A 15,786-nucleotide genomic window follows, 5' to 3' on the forward strand; every position below is an offset into this window, starting at 1 on the left:
ACCAAGGCTCAAGCCTTGAAGACCCCAGCGTCCTCACCAGCAACGCACCACAGGCTGCCTTCAGGGCTGGCTGAGATACACTGCACTCGGCAACCTTTCCCTGCTGACTTCCACTCGCTGACTGTGGGCTCATCCCAGGAGAAGGGCTCCTGCCAGGGGAAGCACGTGGTCGGGGAAAAGAGGAAGGCCCTCTGAGAGAGGCAGGCACCCAGGGGCTGCAACCATGGGCTCAGACATGGCATGGACGGTGAGGATGGTGCCGGCCAGAGCAGCGTTCGCTGTTGTGCACACAGGGCCGCTGTTGATTTCTGAACCAACTGGCAGACACTAACAATGACCATGTGCACGAAGTGGAGACCTTCTTAGCTTTTATTCTTCAACTGAGCTCTGCCCAGGGCCACGCCCTTCTCCCTTTAAAGTCTTCTATTTTGATTGGTTTTCCTGGATCTCCCCTTGCAGGATCTCCTTGGTACCCAGCAGCTCCTTAGATTGCACAGGTCAATAAAGCTGTCTCCACAGAGACCACAAAGACGTGCCAGGGGCACGCGCACACACACACACACACACACACACACACACACACGCCCCAGGATCTCTCGTTATCTTTGCCAATGTAGTCAAAGGCTTCTTTGTGCCCCTCTGGTCTGTGTCTGGGCCTGCATCGCATGGGTACTGCGCCATGTGGTGTTTTCTCAGAGATCATGAGGCTGTGCTCTGTTCCTTCCTTACCTCCTTTGCCCTCTGGGTTTCATTTTGGACGACTTGTTGTACATCTCTCCTCCTACAGGGAATTGCTTTTATGAAGACGGGACAAGTTCCAGGTTTTACAGTCTCTAAAGGGTACATCCTATTTCAGGGGAGCGTGCCAAGGCCTGTGGAAGCCGCACTGGAGCTCTCAACAGGTCATGAGCACCCCCATGTGGGACAGAGGCCAGAGGGGCTGTGGATAAGCTGTGGGCCCCAAGCAGGCCCTCGAGGCCCTGAGGGGGATGCCAGGGGGCAGAACCTGTGCACCTCCATTCTTCAACCTGCCTCTGACCAGAAGCAGGGTAAAGGAGAGCTAGCAGGCAGCCTTCCTGCTGTCAGGGTATTTCAAATCTAAGGCAAGAGAGGCGTGGTTGATGGTATTGGTTGACCCCATTGGCTGTGTTGAGCTCACTTGGGTCATGTCCTGAGCCTGGGCCTAGTTTGGACCACCCAGGTGTACCTCCCACCTGGATTGGGGGCCTGAATTTGAGCATGCTCAGTTAGGGTATCCTCAAAGGTGTCTAATAGTCACCTGATTTGCTCCCAATCTCCTCTATGGGAGGGGGGGGGGGCTCTGAAGACATGGGAGGGACAAACCCCTTGTCCCTGACTCTAGATCCCTAACCTTACTAGTCCAGCCGTTCTGAATTTTTGGTCAGCATACAGATTGAATAAATAGGACACACACCTTTCCTGATTTTACACCGTGGAGTGTGCCCTGCTCTGTTCTCACAGCTGCCTCTTGATCTGTGGACAGGTTCTGCAGGAGCACAATGAAGGGTTCCAGAAGTCCCCTTCTCCTCAAGGCTCCCCATAGGTTGTTATGGTCCTCACCCTGGACATAGCCGACATGTCATCTGGAGGACCTTACACACACACACACCCACGCTGATCACTGAGTTGTTTGGATGAAGCCCCAAGGAGGCAGGGAGGGCCAGTAGTCCTGATCCGTCTTCCTGGTAAATTTGGGAAGGCTGGGAGAAGTGGTTTTGCTGACAGAAAAGACAGGAAAGGTCTTTGGGAGCAGACACACACCAAAAAAATTAGGAAGCTTGTCCTAAGGTCGTCCTCTTCAGAACCAAGACATGGGGATGGAGGGAATTATCAGCTTTGACCTCCCTTCCCCCATTCTGGCTGATGCAGGGCTGGGCTGCTAACTGCAAGGTCGGGAATTTAAACCATGATGGTAGTGTGGTTGATATTGTTTTAATTCTGGCTTCTGGCTTTATTGGATTAACAAATAACCTCTCCTAACCAGCCTTATCAAAAACTAGTATGAAAGACCTTTGGAAAAAAACATTGTTTGCAATCAGCTTATCTGTTGACATAATCTAGCCATCAGGACTGATTTTTCTTACCTTTTAAAGAGCTGTGTTTCACATTAGCTTGCTTGTCATCAAAGACTCCGAGTCCATTCCACGTCCACGCTCCCCTTCGTCTTCCCTCTTTTAGTCCATCGACCATTGTTTAGATCTGAGGAGTAAGGAGTCTGGAGGAATTCCTTTCTCGTTTTAATTTTAAAAAACACACAATGACACAGCCCATCTCAGCAAATGAAATCAACACTCATATTCTGTCAAATGCTCCATAAATGTGCTTCTCCCTCCCCCTTTCCATCCTCCCAGCCTCCCTCCTCAATATCCTATCCCTCCCCTCTCCGTGACACACACCTTACTTATTCACACTACTTGGCGAGAAAATCAACAGAGACACTAGATTATATGAAGAAGAGTGTGGCATCAGGTTTGGAGGAAGACTTATTAATAACCTGCAATGTGCAGATGACAGAACTTTGCTGTTGAAAGTGAGAGGAATTGCTGAGGAAGGTGAAGGATCCCAGCTTTCATTTTGGTTCACAACTCATGTCCTGACCGAAATCCTCACAGCTGTACCCTCATGAGAAATGAGAAAAGGTGGAAGTTGCCCCGGATTTTGTCTTGCTTGACTCTGCACTCAAGACACACGCAAGCAGCAGTCCAGAGAGCTAAGGACACATTGCACCAAGACCTCTTCAGAGTATTGAGGACTACGGTGCGCCCAGGCCATGGCATTTTCAGTCATCTCTCTCTCTTTTTTTTTTCAGTCATCTCTTATGTGTGTGAAAACTGGAGCTCAAATAAGGAAGACAGAAGGCAAATCCACGCATCTGCATGGCGGTGCTGGACACAGCCGCTGAGAGGACAAGTGCAGCTCTCACAAGTAAGGCCAGAGGGCTCTCCAAGGCCAGGATGACAAGACTTCATCTCACACGCTCTGGACATGCTGCCAGGAGAGTCGAGTCCCTGGAGAAGGACTTCATGTAAGTGGGCTTGGGCAGAGGATATTTGTGAGATTGGCACAGGATGAAACTTAGAACGAGTTGTGTGTAGGGTCTCAATGGGTCGGAACGGACCTGATGGCACCTTACTGTCCGGTCTTGGCACAACAGACTCCATTTTGAGTCCTGCACCTCCATCTTAGCTCTCAAGACTGCCCCCTAACTGACCTCCCCTCCCCTGCTCAACCCCAAATTCCTGGTACCAGCTCATCCCAAAGCCAGGATGTTTTCTGAAGATATGGTCACTCCACCCGTCACTGACATATAGATAAGATCAGGACCTTCTCCCTCCCGAAGCACCTGTGTGTGCAGATCCTCCCCAGCTTTGATGCTCCCCAGTTGTGCCTGCCAGCAGTGGGCATAAAAACGCCGCCAGGATTTTTTTCCTTGAGCGGTTTCAATAGCTCCATACCCTGAGTTACTGAACCCGCCGCTAGCCTCTCAATAAAGCCTGCTTCTAAAACCTCGTTAATTTGGTCTTTGATTCTGTTTTCGCGTCCAAATAAACCTTATACTTACCATTATTTCTCTCCCTGTTCCCACGCTGTCCCTGGCCTTCTGGAGGTCATCAAAATCTTGTCTTTTGGTGTATAAGCCATGTTTCTTTTTCCTTTTAATAAAGGTGTGTACTGCTCATGATAAGCATAATGTTCTCTAGTTTTCTCCATATCACGGTGTTCAAGAGAGTTGTCATTTTTTAATGCATAATAGTCCACGTGTGAATGTACCAGGGCTTGTTTATAGACTCCTCTATAATCAGGGTGGTTTCCATGTTTTTGCTGTTAGGGAAATTGCTTCAATAAACATAGATGCGAATATATCCATTCATCTTGCAGTTTTTATTTCTTTAAGGCATATAGGGAGCAGAGAGATGGCTGAGTCATAAGGTACTTGTGTTTGCATTTGCATAAGGAAGTGTCACACTGATTTCCATAGTGGTAGTACACTTGCACAGTCGCACCAACAGTGTAAAGTGTTCCTAACCCTCCACATCCTCTCCATCACTTATTATTTTCCGTTTTATTTAATTTTGCTAAAACTGTTCGTTTCAGGAGATAGCTCAGTGCTGTTTGTGTGAGGCAGAAACGGGAACTGGTGGGGCCGGCAAGTGAAGCAATACCCTGACACCAGTGCTCAGTGGTGCACAACCCCTCCTGATGACGGCCTTCAAGCCCTGACACTGAAGGATGGCAGCTCCCGTAGCATGGTTACATTGTTACTGAGCTCTCACTTCCCACCTGACACAGCATCCAGCTCTGATAGCATGGCTACATTGTTACTATTGCTACATTGTTACTGAGCTCTCACTTCCCACCTGACACAGCAGCCAGCCTTGATAGCATGGCTGCATTGTTATTATTGCTACATTGTTACTGAGCTCTCACTTCCCACCTTGCAGAACAGCAGCCTTGATAGCATGGTTACATTGTTACTATTGCTACATTGTTACTGAGTTCTAACTTTCCATCTGGCTGACCAGACAAACCAAAATGGAAAATTCCCCAACCTGCCCCTGTCCCAGACCAGTACTATAAAACCCTTCCTCTCCCTCTGGGGCATCCAACTTCACAGGCCCCAATTCAGGGACCCGTGAATCTCACCTGGGAACTCTGAAATAAACCTTTAAAACCTGTTTTCTATCTTCGCCTTCTTCCTTTCCCCCCACCGCCGAATCAATCTGACAGTTTTAAGTTGTATTTCTCTTTTCCCTAATGAACTGAAATATTTATCAAAGGGCATTGTCCTCCTGGATGTCATACATTGTCTGTTCATATCCTGTGCCGAGTTGATTGGATTATTTGGAGATTTGAGAGGTTCGCCCTTTATCCAGTATCTTATTACTGAATTGCCCCCTCACACCCCGAATCTGTGGGCTCTGTTAACTCTTTTTGAAGAAGTCTTTCGGCGTGCATAAATGTCACATTTGTGGCAGGGACAGTTCTATATTTTTGTCTTCTCTAGTGTGCATATCGCTCATCATGTTCAGTAGTGTGTTTAGGCCTTGTATTAGCATCTTAACATTTGACCCCACATGCTTGTTGATGGTTTATATTATAGTATGTGATCCATCTGGAATTCCTTTTTGTACAGTGTGAGGTATGGAACCTCTTTCATTGTTTTGGAGAGGAAGGTCCAATTTTTCCGGCACAATTTTTGAAAAGAACATTTCTTCTCACATTTAATGTTTTTGTTCTTTATCAAAGGTTAGGTGTCTATAAGTACTTGGTTGTATTTCTCGGTTCTCTATTTGTGGGATACGGGAAGGCTTGTCCCCTCATATGATATGCCAAACCTAAGAAGCTGCTTGCTAACACAAGGTCATTGTCTACACATTTGGAGGTTAGCTGCTTCAAGCTTCTCTCCCTGAGGGTTATCAGCATCTAGAGCAATCAGACTCTAGATTCTGCCCCACCCTAAGGAGGGCCCTCTCCCTGCTGATAAGGTTAGTGACTTATTCCCCTGAAGGAGAGCCCAAAGACAGGTCAAGCCACCACAAGGAGGACCAAGGTTCGGCTGCCATCTTGTATCTAGGGTCTGCCCATCTGGTCACATGTGAACCCCTGGCTCGTCCCCCTCCTGTTGCATGTAAGCATATGGCACAACCCCTTCCTGTTAGCATGTAATTAGGGGGCTTGCATGACCCGGAAAATGTACACAAACCATGATTGGAATGCTCTCTCTGCGTGGACCTGGCTGCTGAGAACATGGCTGTCCAGGAGGTGAGCAATTGCATGCCTTATCTTGTCTGATGTCCCTTTAATTTTACCTCTCAGTTACACACCGGCCCCTGGGACCTGTTGGTTGTGTGGGCTGGGGCCCCACCTCTCTTCTAATCTTCATATCTATGGTTGTGAGGCTGACTAGCCAAAGAAACTCCAATTTTGTAAGCTGCTAAGAAACCTGCCCATTCTCCCTCCTGTCTCAGAAAGCTGACTGCTAGGTGACCTGCCCATTCTCCCTCCTGTCTCAGAAAGCTGACTGCTAGGTGACCTGCCCATTCTCCCTCCCCTTGTGCGAAAGTCTCTGCTGCTGATGTATTTTAGAATGTACTCCCATGTTCCCAGGTTCTGGACGCCAGCATCACTTTTGACTATTCTTCAATATACCGTTGTTCTGATTCATTATTGTTCCCTTGGAGATCGTAATCTGAATGGTGCAGTTAATCTTGTTACGGTAACCAGTATGTTATAGTCAATGTTGGTATTATTTCGTTTATGATAAGGTATGTACCTTGTAATGCTTGCTCTTCTCTTCTTGAAGTTACCGGGATTCTATAATCAATGCGATACCTTGTAATGCGCCCTAGCCCTAAAGAAAAGTAACATTAGTTTTGCTTTCTGCAACTGTCACGGCTCACTTAAGTCTTAGACACAGGATAAATGAGTTTTTTCGCCTTTAAAAGAGGGATTGAAATGTGGACTCAGGACTGCAATCAAACAGTCGCTTTGAGATTCCTTCTAGCACCGCAGATATCACAGAATAAAGACTTTTGTACATTTGCTACCATCATCCCTCTCAAGACTCCTTTAAGTGATGGAGACATGATCATGGCTGTCATTCATTTGAACCTGCAGCAGTTGTACCATTATCAGACAGCTTTGATTACCATTGCTTCACAGTCGGTTTCTAAGTGATAAGACTCTGACTTAAAAAAAACAACAACAACAAATTCTTTTTAATTGTGTTGAATTTATCCTGAGTTTCTTTCCTTTAATTATAAGCTGGTGAATAATGTGTGTATTTCTTTGGAGAATTGTGCAGGGATTTTGTGTTAGTCCGGGTACTTTAGAGAAACAAATCCACAGAAACTCATGTGTAAGAGAGATTTTTTTATAAAAGTTAAGGGGACATCAAGAAAACATCCCAACCCAGTACTGCCCAGGACCACAAGTCCAACATTAGCCCATATGTCCAACACCAGTCCACAAAGTCCTCGTCCATCTCACAAAACACCCAGTATGGTGCCGACTGCAGGAGGAAAGCCGAATCAGTGATCTTGTAAGCATCTCAGCGCTGGCAGAGGTCTCGACACTGCTGCTCCAGCACCCAAGGCTCCATCGGGGTAGGTCCCTGTGGCTTCTCCTCAGGGATGCCTTGCAGGAAGTGAGCTTTGCCAGTTCTATCAGGGAACTGGCGAAGGCAGCTGCAGCCTGGTCTGACCATCACAAAGCAAGAGGCCTGAGAACTGGAAAGGTGAGGCTCACTGAGCTATTTATCTCGCCACCCTTCAATTAACCCCACATGTGTTTATCGGCCAGGTTGGCACAATAACTTTAACTACCTCAGATTTGGATTGGAATTGTATTAATTAGTAAAGAATTTTTGGTAATGACATTTTCACGATGTGGCTGTTGGTTCTTATATTGTTCTTCGCAATCAGTCAGACATGGGTAGCGATGGCATGTCAACCCATTTCCCAATTCTTTTCTCTTTATGCATATTTCCACTTAAATTTTTTTCCCTTCAGTATTATCACTGTGTTTCATCTCCCCCTAGCATAAGGATCACGGCGGGTCTGTGAGTCAGAGGTGACTGGATGACACCAAACAGCACCATCAAAAAGCCTTCATCTTTATATGACAGAGGCTCAACAAGGAGTGGTTGCTGGTTCTTGCACATCCTATTTTGTTCATTTCTACTGAGAGCCCTGAGTGACTAAAGCGCTGTGCTGTCTCCATTCCCAGGTGAATCCGTTCCCTGCAATGGAAGGTTTGTGATCTCAAACAAAGGAAAGCTGAAAAGAGCAAGGGGGCGGGTTCCCGGATCGTACTGGAGGACAGCCAGCTACCGGTGGTGACGTCGAGCCTTATGTAGATGAGGCAGCGCAGTGGCTGCTGGATGAGCACACGTGGTACTTAAAACTTACGCTGTGATTTCCCGTACTTTTGTGGGGATGGAGTGCCTGGTTTTCGGTGAAGGTTTGTGCGTTCGGATGCAAGAGGGTGTAGGAGCGATCTGTAACGAGGGTCTGCTAAGTATCCGTGTGTGAAAAGTGCAGGGCGCGGGAGCGCGCGTGGGGCGAGCGGGCAAGCAACTCATACTTACCTGGCAGGGGAGATACCATGCTCACGAAGGTGGTTTTCCCAGGGCGAGGCTTATCCATTGCACTCCGGATGTGCTGACCCCTGCGATTTCCCCAAGTGTGGGAAACTCGACTGCATAGTTTGTGGTAGTGGGGGACTGCGTTCGCGCTCTCCCCTGATAACTGGTGTCAAAGGACAGACTCTTAAGCTGAGCTCTTTTCCTGATATGGAGGCCGTCTTTGAACACATACTGTTTGAGTACTGTGTTCATTAGCCTGTTCTTTTAGTTAATCAAGTTGTTCGCAGAGGCAATCTCTGTCAATACCTTGTTTTATCTGAGATATAATCTGAGAGGTGTGATAGTTGCGTAAGAGGTGTAGAGTAGTTAAATCTATTTGTTTTGTCAATATCATCAAGTATCCATTGTTCTGGCAGGGTTTTGAAGTAGTCTGGTGGCATCAAAGCTGTGCCTTTTTCTTAATCAAGCTTTTCTGCCCGTGACAGATCCTAAAAGTGTTTTTAGTCTCTAATCATTTACTCTTTCTCCACCACATTTATGCTGCGATGTGCTGTTTCAGGCTCCACGTGGGGGTGTGTGTGTTCGTGACCAGTGTAGGGCCCTTCCCAGTGCAGTGTGGCTTCTGTACAGCATGGCGCCTTTTCCCTGAAATGCCCTGTAATTCTCTGAGACAGTGAAGCCTGAAACTTGTTCTGTCCATTAAAAACTCACTTGTTTTACAAACAGGCTTGGTATGAAGCCAAGAAGTGAGATATTACCCACTCTAGAAACCTCAGGGGTTTCTTTCTCTGTACCTTTAAAAAAAACCATTTTATTGGGGCTCATACAACTCATCACATAATCCATACATGCATCCATTGTGTCAAGCACATTTGTACATTTGTTGCCTCTTCATTCTCAAAACATTTGCTACTTGAGCTTTTGATATCAGCTTTCCGCCCCCCATTTCCCGCTCCCTCATGAATCCTTGATAATTTATCAATTATTTTGTCATATCTTTTTTTTATTTTGCTGGTCCAGATGTAAGGTTTAATGCCTGCGCAGGGCCCCGCCCATCATTTCTGCCGTTCGCGGGTCCACTGCTCTGGGGTCAAGGTCTTCTGCTCAAAGGCATGGTGGATGTGATGAAGCTCTTCTGATAGGCACGCATTCACCAGACGTTGTCTCTGTAGCAGCGCTTTCCCCTCGAACTTGGAGGACACCAGCAGGACTCAGAAGTTGGCGGAGCCATGGTTGGGAGTCCTGTCCTCCACCTCCAGGTGCACCGCTTCCAGCTCTCGCTGTAGCTTCTCCTGGAGAAACTCGGCACTGAGTTCCATTGCGGCAGCCCTGAGAGGGCAGCAGCCCAGCGGGGACCGCACACAGCCCGCACCCGGGTCCTATTTTGTCATATCTAACACTGTCTGATGTCTTCCTTCACCTACTTTTCTCTTGTCCGCCCCCCAGGGAGGGGGTTATACGTAGATCCTTGTAATTGTTCCCCACTTCCTACCCCACCCTTCCTCCACCATCCCGATATGGCCACTCACACCACTGGTCCTAAAGGGATGATCATCGGCCCTGGATTCCCTGTGGTTCCAGTTCCTATCTGTACCAGTGTACATCCTCTGGTCTAGCCAGATGTGTAAGGTAAAATTGGGATCATGATAGTGGGGAAGGAAGAAGCATTTAGGAAGTAGAGGAAAGTTGTATGTTTCACCTTTGCTACACTGCCCCCTGACTGGCTTGTTTCCTCCCTGAAACCCTTCTGTCCAGTTGCCTACACATGGGCTTTGGGCTCCCACTCTGACTTTTTCTGTGCTTTCCAGAAACACTTACCAGTTGTTATGGTTGCTCTTGCCCTTTCTGCTTTATCAATTTGTGGTTACCACTGTAACTTAAACATCAAATAGTTTAAACATTTGGGGCAGTTTACATTTCTTCAAGCTGCTTTGACTGAATACAATGTTTCTAGTCTGGCTTTTTGGAACAAAATGATTTTTGGCTCCAGCTACTGTATGATGTGTGTGTCTGGAGGGAGGACACAGTTTAAGTTTCCCTTGGTTTTCTGTCCTTTAACAAGCATGAAACTAAAGTGTGCATTCCAAATTTCTTTTAATTATTTCATACGGGCCAAGTATTACATGAACCAAAAAAAAAAAATAGCCTCAGAGGTGAGGCTCTGTGTAAAACTCAAGTGATTTGGGCATATTATCAATAGTAATAAATGTCTCAGTTACCTCAAGGTCGGGTGTGTTGCATCAACAATGAGGCAGAAGTAGAAATCCTGGGGGTGTTGGAGCAACGGCAATCTAGCTGAGAGGAATTACTAAAACACAGAAGGGCGAACGTGATGGTGAGACAGGGGGACGGTTAAGAAAACAGAGGAGAGCTATGAATAGACCTATAAGCATAGGTGTGCACATATGTAAGTATATTAATTCATTAAAAATAGTTATTGACATATATATATATTTATATGGTGGATGGACTTTGGGCCTCTGCGCAAATCCTCTCTCAACACAAGAACACTTTGTTCTAAAAAATCGGCATTCTCCTAGCATGATTGCTGAAGACAAAAATGGGTACACAGGCATATGTGTTGAAGCAAGTGGATGGTGCATGGCTATCAAACGATACAGTGTCTGGGGTCTTCAAAGGCTTGAAGTTAAACCAGCAGCCATCTAGCAGAGAAGCAACAAGCCCACATGGAAGAAGCACACCAGCCTGTGCTATCAGGAGGTGTCGATGGAATCAGGTAACAGGCATCAGACCCAAAACAAACAAACAAAAAACATTGTTGAGAAGTGGGGAGCCCATCAGAGACCCCAAACCCATCGTTAGACAATGGGACATCCCCTCACAGAAGGGTCACAAGGAAGGAATGAGTCATTTAGGGCGTGGTATATTAGATGAAACACACACTATTCCTCTGGTTCATGGAGGCTTCTCACCCTCCACTATCATGACCCCAGTCCTGCCTTTCTGTTCTGGCTAGACAGGAGCATGCACCTGGTACAGACAGAGCTCCTAACACAAGCAATCCAGGTCAGATAAACCCCTCAGGAGCAGAAATGGGAGTTGGAATGCCAGGAGGACAGGAGAAAGCTGGGGGCAAAAAGGGAGGAATGGGGGACTGATTAAAATGATTGACACACACACAAAAATAAATAAAATAAAATGATTGACACATAAACAGACACACAGGGAACAACACAAACTGTGGGGGAAGGGAGGGCAGTGGTCAGCGTAAGGTATGAAAATAGTAATTTATCAAGGGTGCCACGAGGGATAAAAGAGGAGCTGATACCAAGGACACATATAGAAAGTAAATTTAGAAAATAACGATGATAATGATGGCAACATGTGTACAAATATATTTGATATGATTGTTATAAGAGCTGTAAGAGACCCCAGTAAAGTGATCTTTTAATTTAAAAGACAAAAACACTTTTTTAAAAAAGCAAGAAAATTGATTTTTTTTTTTTTAAAGAGAGAGGTTAGTTGAGTCGAGGAATTGGATTCTCACTCATCGAGTCCCTACAGGACAGAGCACAACTGCCCCGTTGGATTTCTGACACTTATGTCTTCACAAGAGTACTGTGATCTCAAACAAAGGAAAGCTGAAAAGAGCAAAGGAGCGGGTTCCCGGATTGTACTGGAGGACAGCCAGCTACCGGTGACGTCGAGCCGTATGTAGATGAGGCAGCGCAGTGGCTGCTGGATGAGCACACGTGGTACTTAAATACGTTATGATTTCCCGTACTTTTGTGGGGATGGAGTGTCTGGTTGTTGGGTGAAGGTTTGTGCGTTCGGATTCAAGAGGGTGTAGGAGCGATGTGTAACGAGGGTCTGCTAAGTATCAGTGTGTGAAAAGTGCAGGGCGCGGGAGCGCGCGTCGGGCGAGCGGCTGAGCAACTCATACTTACCTGGCAGGGGAGACACCAAGATCACGAAGGTGGTTTTCCCAGGGCGAGGTTTATCCATTGCACTCCGGATGTGCTGACCCCTGCCATTTCCCCAAATGTGGGAAACTCGACTGCATAATTTGTGTTAGTTGGAGACTGCGTTTGCGCTTTTCCCGGGTTGCTGAGGGTTTAAAAGTAGACGTTTTAGCCTTTTTTTTTTAACACACAGCAGTGTAACATATTTATGTTTTAGCGCAGCGTCTCTGTTAAGTGGTTTTCCGCTTCCCGTGCTACTTCTTTGTAACTTTGTTCAGATACCTGGTGGGCGTTACCTACGCCTTCCTAGTACTTTGCATGGTTTCTTGGTGGGACTGGGACGTACCTTACACTGTGTTAAGAGTGTGAGTCACAAGTGATTTCCTAACTCAAACAGTTAAAAATCCCTTTTTTCATTTGCTTTGTGGGGGGGCTCCTACACCTCTTATGTTATATACCTGCCCCATAAGTATTTTGACTGTCATCTACATTTTTTCTGCATTTGTTCCCCAAGTATGGGGAATTGATTCAACTGCATCTTATATGTATACATATGGTAGTGGGGACTGTATGTGGGCTCTCCCCTTATCCTCACTTGTCAAACAGTAAATACTTTTTTGAATTCTTTAATTTTTATTCTAATCTTTTTGAACTATCATCGGTGTTTTACTAGTGAAGCGCATTTATATTTAGTCATTGCTCTGTGGCTGTTTACTTCTCATTAAATTTAGTAGTGCTTAATTGATCTTTTAGAGGCAGCTTGTGTCCATGTTGCGTTACTGTAGTCAAGAATGTTTTATTTCAAAGGCTACTGTTTCACTCTGGCAATCTTCATTCCATGGATAAGACATTGGCAACAAAGATTTAGGGTCTAGGTAATACTGCTTCTAGGCTCTCTGGTGGCACAGAACAACATGTGCTTTGTGTGTTTGGTAGAGTTTTATACTAATCCTCTGCATTTCAAGTAAACACCAGGAGAGGATCCTGTTTCCCCTTTGCCCTGATTTGTATCCTCTTCCAAACTGACAATCCTAATCCCAGACTAGTCTAATCAATTTTGTCATGGCTTTCCTTGCCAATGTACTTTACCAAGCATGATGTCCTTCAGTAGCCGCTGGTCTGTCCTGACATTGTCTGTGCTTTGACTTTTAAGGACCAGTGGCTGTACTTCCAAGACAGATGTGTTTTTTTTTCGTGGTAGTTCATGGTACTTTCAATATTCTTTGCCAGAAACATAATTCTCCTTTGGTCTTCCTTTTTCAAAGTCCAATTTTCACATGTTTAGGAGGCGATTGAAAATACCATGACTTGGTCCTCAAAGCAACATCTTTGCTTTTTAACACTTTAAAGAAGTCTTGCGACCAGTGGTGTGAGTGGCGATACCAGGAGGGTGGGCTGGAAAGGGGGAACCGATTACACGGATCTACATATAACCTCCTCCCTGGGGGATGGACATCAGAGAAGTGGGTGAAGGGAGAAGTCGGACAGGGCAAGATATGACCAAATAATAATTTATAAATTATCAAGGGTTCAAGAGGGACGGAGGTGGGGAGGGAGGGGAAAATTAGGAGCTGCTGCCAGGGTCTTAAGAGGAGAGCAAATACTTTGAGAATGATCAGGGTAACGAATGTACAAATGTGCTTTACCCATTGATGTATGTATGGATTGTGATAAGAGTTGTATGAGCCCCTAATAAAATGATTTTTTTTAAGAAGTCAAACACTGCAGATTTACGCTATGCAATGGGTCATTTGATCTCTTGACTGCTGTATTCATGTGTATGGATTGTGGATCTAAGCAAGATGAAATCTCAACAATTTCAATATTTTTCCCATTTATTATGATTTCCTTACAGATGTAGTTGTGAGGATGTTGGTCTCCATGACACTGAGTTACAATAAATATGAAAGAGTGCAATCCTTTAGCTTCATCAGCAAGTGCTTTGAGTCCTACTCATTCTCCTCAATCAAGGTGTGTCATCTGCACATCACAAACTGACATCTTTCACTACTGCTGCGCAAGCCACACACTTGAATTTTCAGCCTTTTAAAGCACATAGCCAAGTTATCAGGAAAAATGGACTACCGAGATCAAGGTGTTACAGAATGCACACACTTTTGTCAGGAGAGCCATCATGAGGGAATGGTTTTGAGATACAATTTTACTAAAAAGCAACATGGAAACAATTCTAAGTGTTCAGGTCACACAAATGCATAGTAGTAACTAAAAATTTCCATTAAGTCTGTTGTCTATTAGTGGTACAACCTCATTCCGTCCTATCCCATAGGATGTTATATTATTACCCCAAACAGTCAAATTTTCCCATAATCCAGCATCTCATTATTTTCTGGTTGTACCAAAAAATGAACAGCCAGTAGATTTTAGACCTTAAAAAATGAAGCATTTATACTTTTTAAAAATGGGATGAAGTGACATTTCCTTTTTCTTAAAAATGTTCTAAGCAGCAGATATTAAGGGCTCAAGTAGAAGGCAAATGTTTTGAGAATGATCATGGCAACAAATATACATATGTTCTTGACACAATGGATGTGTGTATGGGTCGTGATAAGGATTGTACGAGCCCCCAATAAAATGATTTTTTTTCTTTTTTTTTTTTAACAATTTATTGGGGCTGATACAATTCTTTTCACAGTTCATACATATACATACATCAATTGTATAAAGCACATCTGTACAGTCTTTGCCCTAATCATTTTTTTCTCTTTTCTTCTTTTACATTTTATTAGGGACTCAAACAACTCTTACCACAATCCATACATATACATACATCAATTGTATAAAGCACATCCATACATTCCCTGCCCCAATCATTCTCAAGGCATTTGCTCTCCACTTAAGCCCCTTGCATCAGGTCCTCTTTTTCCCCCCCCCCTCCCTCCCCTTTCCCCCATCCCTCATATGCCCTTGGTAATTTATACCTCGTTATTTTGTCATATCTTGCCCTATCCGGGGTCTCCCTTCCCCCCTTCTCTGCTGTCCCTCTTCCAGGGAAGAGGTCACATGTGGCTCCTTGTAATCAGTTCCCCCTTTCCAACCCACTCACCCTCCACTCTCCCAGCATCGTCCCTCACACCCTTGGTCCTGAAGGTATCATCCACCCTGGATTCCCTGTACCTCCAGCCCTCATATGTACCAGTGTACAGCCTCTGGCCTATCCAGCCCTGCAAGGTAGAATTCGGATCATGGTAGTTGGGGGGAGGAAGCATCCAGGATCTGGGGGAAAGCTGTGTTCTTCATCGATACTACCTCACACCCTAATTAACCCATCTCATCTCCTAAGCCCCTCTATGAGGGGATCTCCATTGGCCGACACTCGGGCCTTGGGTCTCCACTCTGCACTTCCCCCTTCATTTAATATAATATATATATACACATACATATATACATATACACATATATACACATACATACACACACTTATATCTTTTTTTTTTTGCATGATGCCTTATATCTGGTCCCTTGGGCACCTCGTGATCACACTGGCCGGTGTGCTTCTTCCATGTGGGCTTATTTGCTTCTGAGCTAGATGGCCGCTTGTTCACCTTCAAGCCTTTAAGACCCCAGACACTATCTCTTTTGATAGCCGGGCACCATCAGCTTTCTTCACCACATTTGCTTGTGCACCCATTTGTCTTCAGCGATCCTATCATGGAGGTGTGCAGTCAATGATATGATTTTTTGTTCTTTGATGCCTGGTAACTGATCCCTTTGGGACCACTCGATCACACAGGCTGG

At 45.4% G+C, this 15,786-nt stretch overlaps 2 non-coding genes and 1 pseudogene across 2 annotated transcripts; 2 read left to right on the forward strand and 1 right to left on the reverse strand.

Annotated features, from left to right (window-relative positions):
* Window positions 1-8,102: 8,102 nt before the first annotated feature.
* On the forward strand, window positions 8,103-8,266 carry LOC142437701 (U1 spliceosomal RNA). The gene has a single exon (XR_012782232.1). It is a non-coding gene; the product is annotated as a U1 spliceosomal RNA (small nuclear RNA).
* An 896-nt stretch (window positions 8,267-9,162) lies between these two features.
* Window positions 9,163-9,426, reverse strand: LOC142437031 (bolA-like protein 2 pseudogene; annotated as a pseudogene).
* Window positions 9,427-12,007: 2,581 nt separating this feature from the next.
* Window positions 12,008-12,171, forward strand: LOC142437922 (U1 spliceosomal RNA). Its single transcript, XR_012782421.1, has one exon. It is a non-coding gene; the product is annotated as a U1 spliceosomal RNA (small nuclear RNA).
* The last annotated feature ends 3,615 nt before the right edge of the window (window positions 12,172-15,786 follow it).

This window comes from Tenrec ecaudatus, chromosome 1, assembly GCF_050624435.1.
Source record: "Tenrec ecaudatus isolate mTenEca1 chromosome 1, mTenEca1.hap1, whole genome shotgun sequence".
NCBI lineage: Eukaryota > Metazoa > Chordata > Mammalia > Afrosoricida > Tenrecidae > Tenrec > Tenrec ecaudatus.